Source organism: Loxodonta africana, chromosome 21 (assembly GCF_030014295.1).
Source record: "Loxodonta africana isolate mLoxAfr1 chromosome 21, mLoxAfr1.hap2, whole genome shotgun sequence".
NCBI lineage: Eukaryota > Metazoa > Chordata > Mammalia > Proboscidea > Elephantidae > Loxodonta > Loxodonta africana.
The window spans coordinates 1,886,588-1,900,259 of record NC_087362.1 but is presented as its reverse complement, the minus strand read 5'-3'; positions in this window follow the sequence as shown (position 1 = coordinate 1,900,259).

Below are 13,672 nucleotides of genomic sequence, written 5' to 3'. Positions count from 1 at the left end.
GGGCCTGTCCACAAATGAGTAGTGGGATTTTGACAATATTCATTATGTGCCCAGTTCCTAATCTCTTCTTTAGTTGTCAGTTGCTGATACTAAGAATTTTAAAAAGGTCAAATAAATAAATAAATATGGACTAGGTTTAGCTATACCCAACTTACATGGTCCAGGGCTTTTAAAAATTGAAACTTGACGGCTTAGATAGGCACAGTTTAGAAAGGCACAACACTTTCTTTCCTTCATCTTCATTCCAATCTTGACAAGAATTGTCACAAGTGGAAATGAAAGGTCAAGAGGAGCTCGTTTGGCAGCCATGTTGGCCAAGATATTTATCCTAACTTCTTTGGTTTGAGGAACATTTTTCAGGTGGTGGGCCTGAATTGGAAACCCTGGTGGTGTAGTGGTTAAGTGCTACAGCTGTGAACCAAAGGGTCGGCAGTTTGAATCCGCCAGGCGCTCCTTGGAAAATCTATAGGGCAGTTCTACTGTCCTATAGGGTCACTATGAGTTGGAATTGACTCGATGGCACTGGGTTTTGTGGGCCTGAATTTTGATGACTGCATTCTTCGAAGGGAGCAAGAAAGCTTCCAGGAGGTCAGCCACCAAGGGGCCATTTTTAATCTGTGTCCTGGAGGATGTTAGGAACCCCCTTTGGTTCTGAAGCATCCCCAAATCATGAACTACCCTAAAATCATAACTGAAATTCGTGTAAATGGTTACTGACTGTCCAGAGGTTAGTGAGTGCATCCGTTCAGCTTGTTGAGCCAGTGTAACATATGGCAAAGGGTTCCTTTCCAAACTCTCGGCAGATGCAGTGACTGCACATCCACCTTGACAATGAAAGTTGTAAGAATCTGGTTTTAAACAAGACACACCAAAAAGATTTTTTTAGATCAGGGTTAAGGAAGAGAGTCTCCTACAAGTCCTGTCTGGGAGTAAGTATCTGATATGTTAAATCAACGCAATTACGAGGAATGGTTTCAACATCACTAGGTGAAAGCAACAAAGTGGCTGGGTTTAAAGAATTAACAGTGTGCAATGGGATACTGAGTACAACCAAAAGAAGGGCTTCATAAGAGGTTATTCTGCTAGCTGAAAAATGTTGAGTGTAGAATTTAAAACAGCAGCCACACCATGCGGAATATACACATCTAAGAAATTTACAAGCATGATGTCAGCTGTGGTGTGGTGTCAACTAATCAGGCCATGGCAGGTGCTGCCTCCAGGCATGGGGGATACCCTCTGGCCACAGGACCTAGTTGCAAGCTGTAATGCCCCACAGTGTGTGAGGACCCCCAAAGCATTGCCAACCATTCAAGAACAAAGAAAATGCTGTTATAATTGGCTAACCTCAAAGCTGGGATAGTGAGAAGAGACTCCTTCAGTTTAGAGATAGCTTGGATGCCCTCCTCAGATAATTGAAATGGGTTAGGTGCAGGCCCTTTTAAAAACAGACATAACCGTTGGGCCATTAGTGAAAAATTAGGAATCCACGATCAACAGTGGCCACAGAGGCCTAAAAATCCCGTTAATTGCTTCTTTTTCTTGGGGATAGGAAAGGCCACAATGGCATCTTTTCTTTTGGGATCTATAGAAACCCCTCATGCTGAGATAATGTGCCCTAAATATTCCACCGCTGGCAAAGCTAGCTGCAATTTTTCTTTGAACACTTTGTGCCCTCTAGTGGCCAAATGTTGTAACAGTAAAACACTATCCTCTAGGCAGGCTTGCAATGAATTTGAGCATAACAGGAGATCATCTACATACTGTAATAAAGTAGATCCCTTAGCAAACTGCAGGGGCTATAAATCAGCATGCAAAGTCCAGGAAAAGTAGGTGGGAGATCCAGTAAATCCCTGAGCCATGACACTCCAAGTATATTGTTGGTTATAATAATCCAAGAAGCTGGACTATATGAAGAACGGGGCATCAGGATTTCAGGAAGATTCATTAACAACCTGCATTATGCAGATGACACAACCTTGCTTGCTGAAAGTGAAGAGGACTTGAAGCACTTACTAATGAAGATCAGAGACCACAGCCTTCAAGCCTTCAGTATGGATTACACCTCAACATAAAAAAAAAAAATCCTCACAACTGGACCAATGAGCAACATCATGATAAATGGAGAAAAGATTGAAGTTGTCAAGGATTTCATTTTACTTGGATCCACAATCAACAGCCATGGAGGCAGCAGTTAAGAAATCAAAAGAGGCATTGCATTGGACATATTGGCTGCAAACGACCTCTGTAAAGTGTTGAAAAGCAAAGAAGTCACCTTGAGGACTAAGGCGCACCTGACCCAAGCCATGGTGTTTTCAATCACCTCATATGCATGTGAAAGCTGGACAATAAGGAATATCGAAGAAGAATTGATGCCTTTGAATTGTAGTGTTAGCAAAGAATATCGAATATACCATGGACTGCCAAAAGAATGAACAAATCTTGGAAGAAGTACAATTAGAATGCTCCTTAGAAGCAAGGATGACAAGACTGCATCTCATATACTTTGGACACGTTATCAGAAGGGATCAGTCCCTGGAGACAGACATCATCCTTGGTAAAGTAGAGGGTTAGCAAAAAAGAGGAAGACCCTCAATGAGATGGATTAACATAGTGGCTGCAGCGATGGGCTCAAGCAGAGCATTGATTGTGAGGATGGCAAAGGACCAGGCAGTGTTTCATTCTGCGGTGCATACGGTCACTGTGAGTCAGAACCAACTCGACGGCACCTAACAATACATGTGGACCTCATCAGATGAAAAACATAGGAATCAAATTGACTACATCTATGGAAAGAGATGATGGAAAAGCTCAATATCATCAGCCAGAACAAGGCCAGGGGCCGACTGTGGAACAGACCATCAGTTGCTCATATGCAAGTTCGAGTTGACGCTGAAGAAAACTAGAACAAGTCCACGAGAGCCAAAGTACACCCTCGAGTATATCCCACCTGAATTTAGAGACCATCTCAAGAATAGATTTGATGCCCTGAACATACAGAAGATGAGATGAGTTGTGGAATGACATCAAGGACATCAAACATGAAGAAAGCAAGAAGTCATTAAAAAGACAGGAAAGAAAGAAAAGACCAAAATGAATGTCAGAAGAGACTCTTAAAAGTTGCTCTTGAATGTAGAGTAGCTAAAATAAAAGGAAAAAATGATGAAGTAAAAGAACTGAACGGATGATTTCAAAGGGTGGCTGGAGAAGGCAAAATAAAGTATTATAATTCAAATGAAGGAACCGAGAAAACCTTAGGGCCTGAAGCTCATGAATTCTAAAGGGAGGGGTACAAATCATCCATACTTACAGTGCCCTGTGCGGAATGGCAAACACAATATTCTGACTGGCTTATAGGAATTGAGGTCAAAGGTGGGACAAAGTGAAGCATGATTTTAACAGTATTGTCACATTAATACACCTGGAATACATTCATTGGCTCAAAGACATAATTACAAATATTTGTAGTCATGGCGGGGGGGTCTCATGAGTGTCGCAAAACAATGGCATGATGGATACTTTCATCACAAACAATGGCATGATGTATACTTTTGGGAACATGTTAAAAGTTACTTCAGCCAGAGCATGAAATTTCCTGGAGAGATCTAGAACAAAGGGTTTCCTACAAGGTTTTGGTTACAGACCCCATGATGCATAGTATCCACACTCTTAGCCTGACTACAGATGATAGAGTTGTTTCCTAAGCAACAGGGTTTAAATCAGTGTGAAGGGTTATACGGAGCCTTTAGCATTAGTTCAGCCATTTTACTTTCAGGTCAGATGCCTCTTTTGATTTTATATCCCATATCAGGCCATAATAACTGTAGATTTAGAAGAATACATAAAGAATCAGGTTCCCTTATCTTCAGTAAATTTTCCAAAGGCAAGGAGAATTTGAAGTGGGGTGGGGAACCATAATAATTAGATTGCTAGAATATTTCCCTGCAAAAGGGTCCCATGTCCTGGCTCTCCCCATCACCAAGGCTGAACTACAGCAGGACTGGGGAAGGAAGGGGAATAATGTGGGAAGAATGAGGAAAGATCCAGGTTTGAAGGGTCCTCAAGCAAGGTGACCCAGGCTTCATTCCCAGTAGAACCCAGGGAAGCTGCAACGTAACCTGAGCACCCCCTCCTCTTCGAATGGCACGGGAGGAGTAGACTAGAAACACTTCATTCCCTCAGCATGACATGACAAGCAATCAACGTTTCCCTAGGGCTGACAGAGGAGTCCCTCGACCTGAAGAGGCCCTGCCATGGGTAGGCGGAGGATGCACAGTGTCCTACATGGATCCACAGGGACCAAAGACTGACTGGAAGGATGGATTCTGAAGGGAAGCCTAGAAGTTTCCTACCCTGACTCCTGACTCCAACATTATGTAAGCTTCCTGGAATCAATATCCAAATGCAGGGAGAAGGAAGCCAAATCCTGAATTGACTAAAATTAAGTTTCTACCACTTCGTAGAATAACACCAGTTGCCATCAAATTGATGGTGACCCTAGGTATGTCAGAGTAAAACTGTGCTCCATAGGATTTTCTTCTTTTTAATTTTGGTGAAAATATACATAGCAAAACATACACCCATTCATCAGATTCTACATGTACAACTCAATAACATTGGTTATATTCTTCACGATGTCTGAATGTCCAAATACCTGAAATGTGATCTCTCTTCTAAAATTTTCTTATATAATTCAGGAGTCAAAATTGTCTAAAATTGATATACTAAGAAGTTAAAGATTAGGAATTATATTTAAACTTATGAAAAGTGACCAAATATAAAAAACCAAGCCAAACCCGTTGCTGTTGAGTCGATTTGGACTCATAGCGATCCTATAGGGCAAAGTGGAACTGCTCCATAGGGTTTCCAAGGAGCAGCTGGTGGATTCGAACTGCTGACCTTTTGGTTAGTAGCCAACTGCTCAGAAAAGTGAGCAACAAAAGAATAAAAATATAACAAAAATTGGAGAAGGAAGAGGTAGTATAAATTATCTGCAGTTACCATCTTTCACATATAGGAGTGAAATAAGTTTCACCTGAAGTTGAAAAATCAAGAAATGAATGTATAAGCATGTAATTTGGTGTTATGAAAATAATCATCCAAAGAAATAAAGACAGACACGGACATTAATGCTGACATCTAAGAAGTGGAACCAGGAGTGAGGAACGAAGACTTTACTTTTCATTTTGTTCCTTTTTATTCTCTTTAAACATTTATTTTGCATGCATGTATAATTTATAATATTTTTAATTAACCAGAACTTAAACTATGTTTATCTAGGTAGCTTGCTCTCCTACTAAACGTCCACTTCAAGCATTCTGTACTCCATCAGATGAACTCCATCTCAACTTCCCACCTCCAAACTTACAACCTTTTTTTCTTTTCAGTGGATAAACCGTCCCTCTCTCTACCTGAAGTCAATCTCTCCACCTGTGTGTTGGATCCCAGTCCCTCCCATTTCCTTAGAAATTTTACTCTTTTTTTCTTCAGTACCATCCTACCCTCCCTATTAGCTTCTCCTAGCCAGCAGACACACAAGCTTAAGCTTCTGCCATTTTAAATTTAAAAGCAGGCTTGACTTTATGACCCTCGCCAACTTCCTCTTTCTTCCCCCCTTAACAGCCAAACTTCTGTTTCCTACTCCTGAAGTCATTCCAATATCAAGTCTTCCCCCATCATTCTACTAAAACTACTTTTGCTAAGCTCACCAATGGCTCCAATCTCCATCAAAACAAAACACCAAAAAACCCAAACCAGCTGCCTTGGAGTCAACTCTGATTCATGGCAGCCCCATGTATGTCAGACTAGAACTGTGCTCCATAGGGCTGTCAACGGCTGATTATTCAGCAGTAGCTCACTAGGGCATTCTTCCAAGGTAATTCTAGGTGGCCTTGAGCTTCCAACCTTTCGGTTAGCGTTAACTGTTTGTACTGTTTTCTCATCCTTGCCCCTGGGCTGGTGGGCCCATTTAGTCTCGTTTTAGGGGCCTGTCTAATCTTTTGCTGAAGGGTGAACCTCAGGAGTGCCTTCATTACTGTGCTATCAAGGTGTCCAGGGGTCATACTCTCAGTGTTTCTCCAGTCTCTGTCAGACCAGTAAGTCTGGTCTTTTTTTGTTAGAATTTTGTTCTACACTTTTCTCCAGCTTTGTCCAGGACCCTCTATTGTGATCCTTGTCAGAGCAGGGTGGTGATAGCCAGGCACCATCTAGTTGTGCTGGACTCAGTCTGGTGAAGGCTGTGGTGCTTGTGGTCCATTAGTCCTTGGACTAATCTTTCCCTCATGTCTTTGGTTTTCTTCATTCTCCCTTGCTCCAGACATGGTGAGACCAGTGGAGTATCTTAGATGGCTGCTCACAAGCAAACTTTGGAGGAATCCAAAAAAAAAGAGTATCTTTTTTGTCAACCATCTGGCTCGTGCAAATAAGTAGTCCAGCTTTCAGACTGTATTGCTTTTATTATAATTCAAAAAATTATTTTGATACGGGCATTCTCTATACTTTCTGCGCAATTTTTCTGTAAGCCTAAAACTGCTCTAAAAATAACATCTATTAAATTTTTTTTTAAACTGTTTTGAAATTCAGGCTCTATTTGCTCTCTCTTCAAGGCAATGAAGTCCATGGGTTTTATGAGTAGAAGGTTACAGGACAATAAGAAAAAAATTTTTTAAAATCTTGGTTTAAAATTCAATTTAAAATGGCAATTTCACTCCTAGGCATATACCCCAAAAAATTGAAAGCAGGGATTCAAATAGATACTTATACACTAAAGAAATTAGAGACTAAAACAGAAACTTGTATACCAATATTCATTGCAGTATTATTCAGAATAGCCAGTAGTTGGAAACAACCCAAGTGTTCATCAACAAATACATGGATAAACAAAATTTGGTACACAAAAATGGATTACTATCCAGCCATTACAAAGTAATGAAATTCTAATACATGCTGCAACATGAATGAACCTTGAGAACATTATTCTAAGTGAAATAAGCCAGACACAAAAGGAAGACTATTTTGATTCCACTTACATGAAATATCTAGAACAGGCAAATTTATACAGAGACAGAAATTATATCAGAGGTTACCAGAGGCTGGGGGGAGGAGATAATAGGGAGCTATTAGAAACCCTGGTGGCATAGTGGTTAAGAGCTATGGCTGTGAACCAAAAGGTCGGCAGTTCGAGTCCGCCAGGCGCTCCTTGGAAACTCTATGGGGCAGTTCTACTCTGCCCTATAGGGTCGTTATGAGTCGGAATCGACTCGACGGCACTGGGTTTGGTTTGGTTTATTGCTTAATGGGTACGGAGTTTCTGTTTGCTGTGATGAAAGAGTTTTGGAAATAAATGGTGGTGATGGTTGCCTAACATTGTGACTGTAATTCACACCATTGAACTGTACACTTAAAAACTGTTACAATGGCAAATTTTAATTGTTTACCACAGTAAAAAATTTTTAAATAAAAAATGTTAAGCAGACACAATCCAATAGCACATTAAAATAATCTTAAACTATTACCAAGTGAAGCTTATTGCAGAAAGAAAATGAAGATTTAATGTTAGAAACTCTATTAATATAACTTACCATATTAACAGAAAAAAACAATCCTATCAACTATACTTAAGCACCATTTTATAAATTTCAATATATATATATTTTTTTAATAAAGGCTCTTGATAAAATAATTGATTAAAAACAAGCAAAAAAACATCATCCAAAAGCATTTTCATTAAAATAAGAAACAATACAAAGTTGTTTTCTTTCATTACTATCACTTAACCTTTTCTGGAGGTAGAACCAATGCAACTGGACAAGAGAAAGGAATAAAAGGTATAAAAACAGAAAAAGAGTAGGTAAAATTTTCAGATAATATGATTGTGTACATGGAAATCCTAACAGTACCAATATAAGCAAAAAGAATTCATTAAGACAGGTTTTATATATGCCAATGATAGTCAGAAGATACAAAATAAGAAAGCACTTACAACACCTAGGAATAAACTTAACAAGAAATATATCAGACCAGGATGAAGAAGGAAACCCTAGTGGTATAGTGGTTAAGTGATACGGCTCCTAACCAAAAGGTTGGCAGTTCATATCTACCAGGTGCTCCTTGGAAACTCTAATGGGGCAGTTCTACTCTATCCTATAGGGTTGCTATGAGTCAGAATCGACTCTGCGGCAATGGGTTTGGTTTTTTTTTTTTTTTTTTTTTTTTGGTTTTAGATGAAGAAATGTTTGTTAATTTAAGGAATGCCACAGATACAGAAGAGTCCCTGTTTGGCAAAACTACCAGGTAACATACTAGGCTGCTAACTAAAGGTTGGAGGTTAGAGTCCACCTAGAGGCACCTCGGAAGAAAGGCGTGGTGATCTACTTCTGAAAAATCAGCCAATGAAAATCCTATGGATCAGTTCTACTCTGTCACACATGGGTTGCCATGAATCAGAACTGACTTGAAGGCAACTGGTTTACAGATACAGAATGTTGTCGGTGCAGAATTGTTGTTATTGACCAAAAAAAAGAAAGCACGAAGAAGCAGGCATTGCCTGGGTTGAGGGAGAGACTTAAGAAATTAGGGAAACTGTCATGGATTAAATTATGTCCCCCAAAAATGTGTGTATCAACTTGGTTAGGCCATGATTCCCAGTATTGTGTAGTTGACCTCGATTTTGTGATCATAATCTCATGGTGAGAGGATTAGAGCGGGATTGTAACACTACCCTCACTCAGGTCACCTCGCCGATCCAAGGTAAATGGAGTTTCCCCGGGGTGTGGCCTGCATCTCCTTTTATCTCTTAAGAGATAAAAGGAAAGAGAAGCAAGCAGAAAATTGGGGACCTCATACCACCAAGAAAGCAGCATCAGGAGGAGAGCGCGTCCTTTGGGCACAGGGTCCCTGCACCTGAGAAGCTCCTCAACCAGGGAAAGACTGAGAACAAGGACTCTTCCTCCAGAGCTGACAGAGAGAGAAAGCTGTCCCTCGGAGCCGATGCCCTGAATTTGGGCTTGTAACCTACTGGACTGTGAGAGAATAAATTTCTCTTTGTTAAAACTATCCACTGTGGTATTTCTGTTATAGCAGCACTAGATAACTAAGGCAAAATTCAAAACAACAAAAAAGAAGATCTGAATAGAAGCTAGGAGTCAGAACTGAATCGTTGGCAACAGGTTTGGTTTTTTTGGTTTTGTTCCTGAATAGGAAGATTAAACATCATGAAGACGTCAAACCTCCTGTTTTAGTCATCTAGTGCTGCCATAACAGAAATACCACCAGTGGATGGCTTTATCAAAGAGAAATTTATTTTCTCACAGTCTAGTAGGTTACAAGTCCAAATTCAAAGGCGTCCAGGGGAAGGCTTTCTCTCTCTGTCGGCTCTGGAGGAAGCTCTTTGTCCTCAATCTTCCCCTGGTCGAGGAGCTTCTCAGACACAGAGATCCTGGGTCCCAACGACTGCTCTGTTCCTGGTGCTGCTTTCTTGGTGGTATGAGGTCTCCAACTCTTTACTTGCTTCCCTTTCATCTATTGAGAGATAATAGGTGGGGCAGGCCACACCCCGGGGTAACTCCCTTTACCTTGGATCAGGGAGGTGACCTGAATGAGGGTCCTGTTACAATCCCACCCTATTCCTCTTTAACACACAATTACATTCACAAAATGGAGGATAACCACAGAATTCTGGGAATCATGGCCTAGCTAAGTTGATACACACATTTTTGGAGGGATGTAATTCAATCTATGATACCTCCCCTAGACATTCAGTAAATTAATTAATTAATTCTATCCTAATAAGCAGAGGCCTGGTGGCACAGTGATTAAGAAATAGACTGTTACAGTAGTCAAAACAGCCTGGTACTGGTACAACTAAAGATACATAAACCAATGGAATGGATTTGAGAATCCAGACATAAATTCATCTACCTATGACCAGCTGATGTTTGACAAAGGCCCAAAGGCCATTAAACGGGGAAAAGACAGTCTCTTTAACAAATGGTGCTGGCATAACTGGATATCCATCTGCAAAAAAAATGAATCAAGACCCATACCTCACACCATGCACAAAAACAAACTCAAAAGACCTAAATATAAAATCTAAAATGATAAAAATCATGGAAGAAAAAATAGGAACACCAGGGGCCCTAATACACGGCATAAATAAATAGTATACGAAAACATTACTAACAATGTACAAATACCAGAAGAGAAACTAGAGAACCGGGAGCTCCTAAAAATGAAACACTCATGCTCATCCAAAGACCAAAAGAGTAAAAACACAACCTACAGACTGGGAAAAAAATTTTGGCTTTGACAAATCTAATCAGTGATCTCTGAAATCTACAAGATACAGCAAAACCTCAACAACAAAAAGACAAATAACCCAATTAAAAAATGGACAAAGGAATATGAACAGGCACTTCACCAAATAAGACATTCAGGCTGCTAACAGGTACATGAGGAAATGCTCATGATCATTAACCATTAAAAATGCAAATCAAAACTACAATGAGATACCATCTCATCTCAACAAGGCTGGCATTAATGCAAAAGCACAAAATAAATGTTGGAGAGGCTATGGAAAGATTCGAGCTCTTATACACTGCTGGTGGGAATGTAATATGGTACAACCACTTTGTAAATCGATTTGGCGCTTCCTTAAAAAGCTAGAAATAGAACTACTATACAATCCTGCAATCCCACTCCTTGGAATATATCCTAGAGAAATAAGAGCCTTCACACGAATAGATACGTGCACACCCATACTCACTGCAGCACTGTTTACAATAGCAAAAAGACGGAGACAACCAGGGTGCTCATCAACGGATGAATGGATAAACAAATTACAGTATATTTACACAATGGAATACCATGCAATGATAAAGAACAACGATGAATCCGTGAAACATCTCATAACATGGAGGAATCTGGAAGGCATTAGGCTGAGTGAAATTAGTCACAAAAAAACAAATATTGTATGAGACCACTATTATGAAGAACTCAAGAAAAGGTTTAAACACAGAAGAAAACATTCTTTGATGGTTACAAGGGTAGGAAGGGAGGGAGAAGGGTATTCACTAATTAGATAGTAGACAAAAATTATTTTAGGTGAAGAGAATGACAACACACTATACAGGGGAAGTCAGCATAACCAGACTAAACTAAAAGCTAAGTTTCCTGAATACAACCAAACACTTCAAGGGACAGAGTAACAGGGGCAGGGCCTGGGGACCATAGTTTCAGGAGACATCTAGGTCAACTGGTATAACAAAGTGTATTAAGAAAACATTCTGCATCCTACTTTGGTGAGTGGCGTCTGGGGCCTTAAAAGCTAGCAAACGGCCATCTAAGATGCATCAACTGGTCTCAACCCACCTGGAGCAAAGGAGAACAAACACTAAAGACACAAGGAAAATACGAGCCCATGAGACAGAAATGGCCACATAAACCAGACTCCATCAGCCTGAGACTGGAAGAACTAGATGGTACCTGGCTACCACCAATGACACAACAGAGAATCCCTGATGGAGGAGAAAAGGGGGATGCAGACCTCAAATTCTAGTAAAACGGCCGGACTTAATAGTCTGAGACTGGGTGGATCCCAGAGGTCATGGCCCCTGGACTCTCTGTTAGCCCAAAACTAAAACCATTCTTGAAGCCAACTCTACAGACAAAGATTAAACGGGACTATAAGACATACAATGATACTGGTTAGGAGTGTGCTTCTTAGCTCAAGTAGACACATCAGACTATGTGGGCAGCTTCCGTTTGGAGGCAAGATGAGAAGACAGATGGGGACAGGAGCTGGTTGAATGGACACGGGGAACACAGGATGGAGAGGAGTGTGCTGTCACATTACAGGGAGAGCAACTAGGGTCACATAACAATGCGTGTGTAAGTTTTTGTATGACAAACTGACTTGAATTGTAAACTTTTCACTTAAAGCACAGTTAATAAAAAAAAAAAAGACATGCTCCTAACCAAAAGGTCAACAGTTCGAATCCACCAGCTGGTCCTTGGAAACCCTATGGGGCAGTTCTACTCTGTCCTATAGAGTCACTAGGAGTCAGAAGCAACTAAACAACAATAGGTTAGTTTTTTTTTTTTTATCCTAGTAAGCACACCAACAATCTCCTATTGAAAAAAGCGCAGAATACTGTGCATAGTTATGCTACCATTTCTGTGAAGAGGGGGTACTGTATTTGTGTACATATGTAAATATTGAATTCTAGCTAGAAAACAGGTCTCATCGGTTGCTTCTGGTTAGAAAAACAGGTTAACTGAAACAGGGATGAAAGGGACACTTCACATTGTATAACTTTTTGGTACAATTTTGAACCATGTGAATGTATTACCTATTCAAAATTAAATAAAACTAAGGAGAAACATTACCCATTTAAACATCCACAAATACTACCCAGCTATTTGAGCACAGATTTTTCCTTGCTGCTCCCCACCGCCTTGCCAAAGAATTCATAAAAGGAAAAACAGTAAGATTCTCCTAGTCTTCTAAATAGAAAGGACTTTGCAATCCTTCCACCCCTCTAAAATTTCAGCAATTAACAAAGGAAAAAAGAATAGCAAAACTAGAAGCAAAATCTCAAGCGAGTGATCAAAATTTGTCCGTTTTTATGGAGTTTCTTTTAAAATGGCAGAAAAGTGGGCAATACTGTTATTTTCATATAACAGCTAGATTTTGATTAATCCAGTGTGCATGTAAATCATATTTTTTGTTAATCCTATCTAACCATTTTCCTTTTGCTTATCCTGATGCCAGCATTTTTAGGTCAAAGCCCCAGATCACTTATTGAAAGGAAAATTTCTTTCAATTTCCTAATTTATCATTAAAAAAAAAATTTTTTTTTTTAATGTATGGTTCATTACAATTTAGAATACCACACACACACACAAAAAAACCATATCCATTGCCGTTGAGTGGATTCCGACTCATAGTGATCTTAAAGGACAGGGAACTGCTCCATAGGGTTTCCAAGGAGCACCGACCTTTTGGTTAGCAGCTGTAGCTTTTAACCGCTACACGCCAAAGTTTCCATAATTCATTAAAAAAAAAAAAAAAACCCACTGCCATTGAGTCTATTCCGACTCATAACAACCCTATAGGACAGAGTAGAATTGCCCCATAGTTTCCAAGGAGCGCCTAGTGGATTTGAACTTCTGATCTTTTTGGTTAGCACCAGTAGCTCTTAACTATACCACTTACAACAAGTACATACCTAAAATTGGAAACTTAAGGATAAGCCGGTCGGCAGTGATAGCACATTTTTTAACTATGGAAATTTTGAAGTGCAGAAAAATGGCTCTAAGAGGGAAAGGTTACAGACGGTAGAAATTAACAGGTTACGTTTCCACATCACCGCCCAGCTATAAAAAAAATGGGTTTGCTAATTTAACGGAATAATACGCAGATTGAAGGTACTCGGTGCACAATTGTTAGTGACCAAAAAAGACAGCGAGAGTTAGCAGGTATTGCTGGGGTTGAACGAGTGACCTAAGAAACTGGGGTAACCAAACAGAACCCGAGACGGCTAGGACTAGCTGCAAACGGGCTCCACAAAGCAAGTCTGAACTGGACTGGTCGTTTAACTTTATTCTTTCAGGTAACATGCGCCCCCGAGTTCCTAAATCCTTAGAACGTCTCGGACTGCTGGGCTTGTCTACTTGA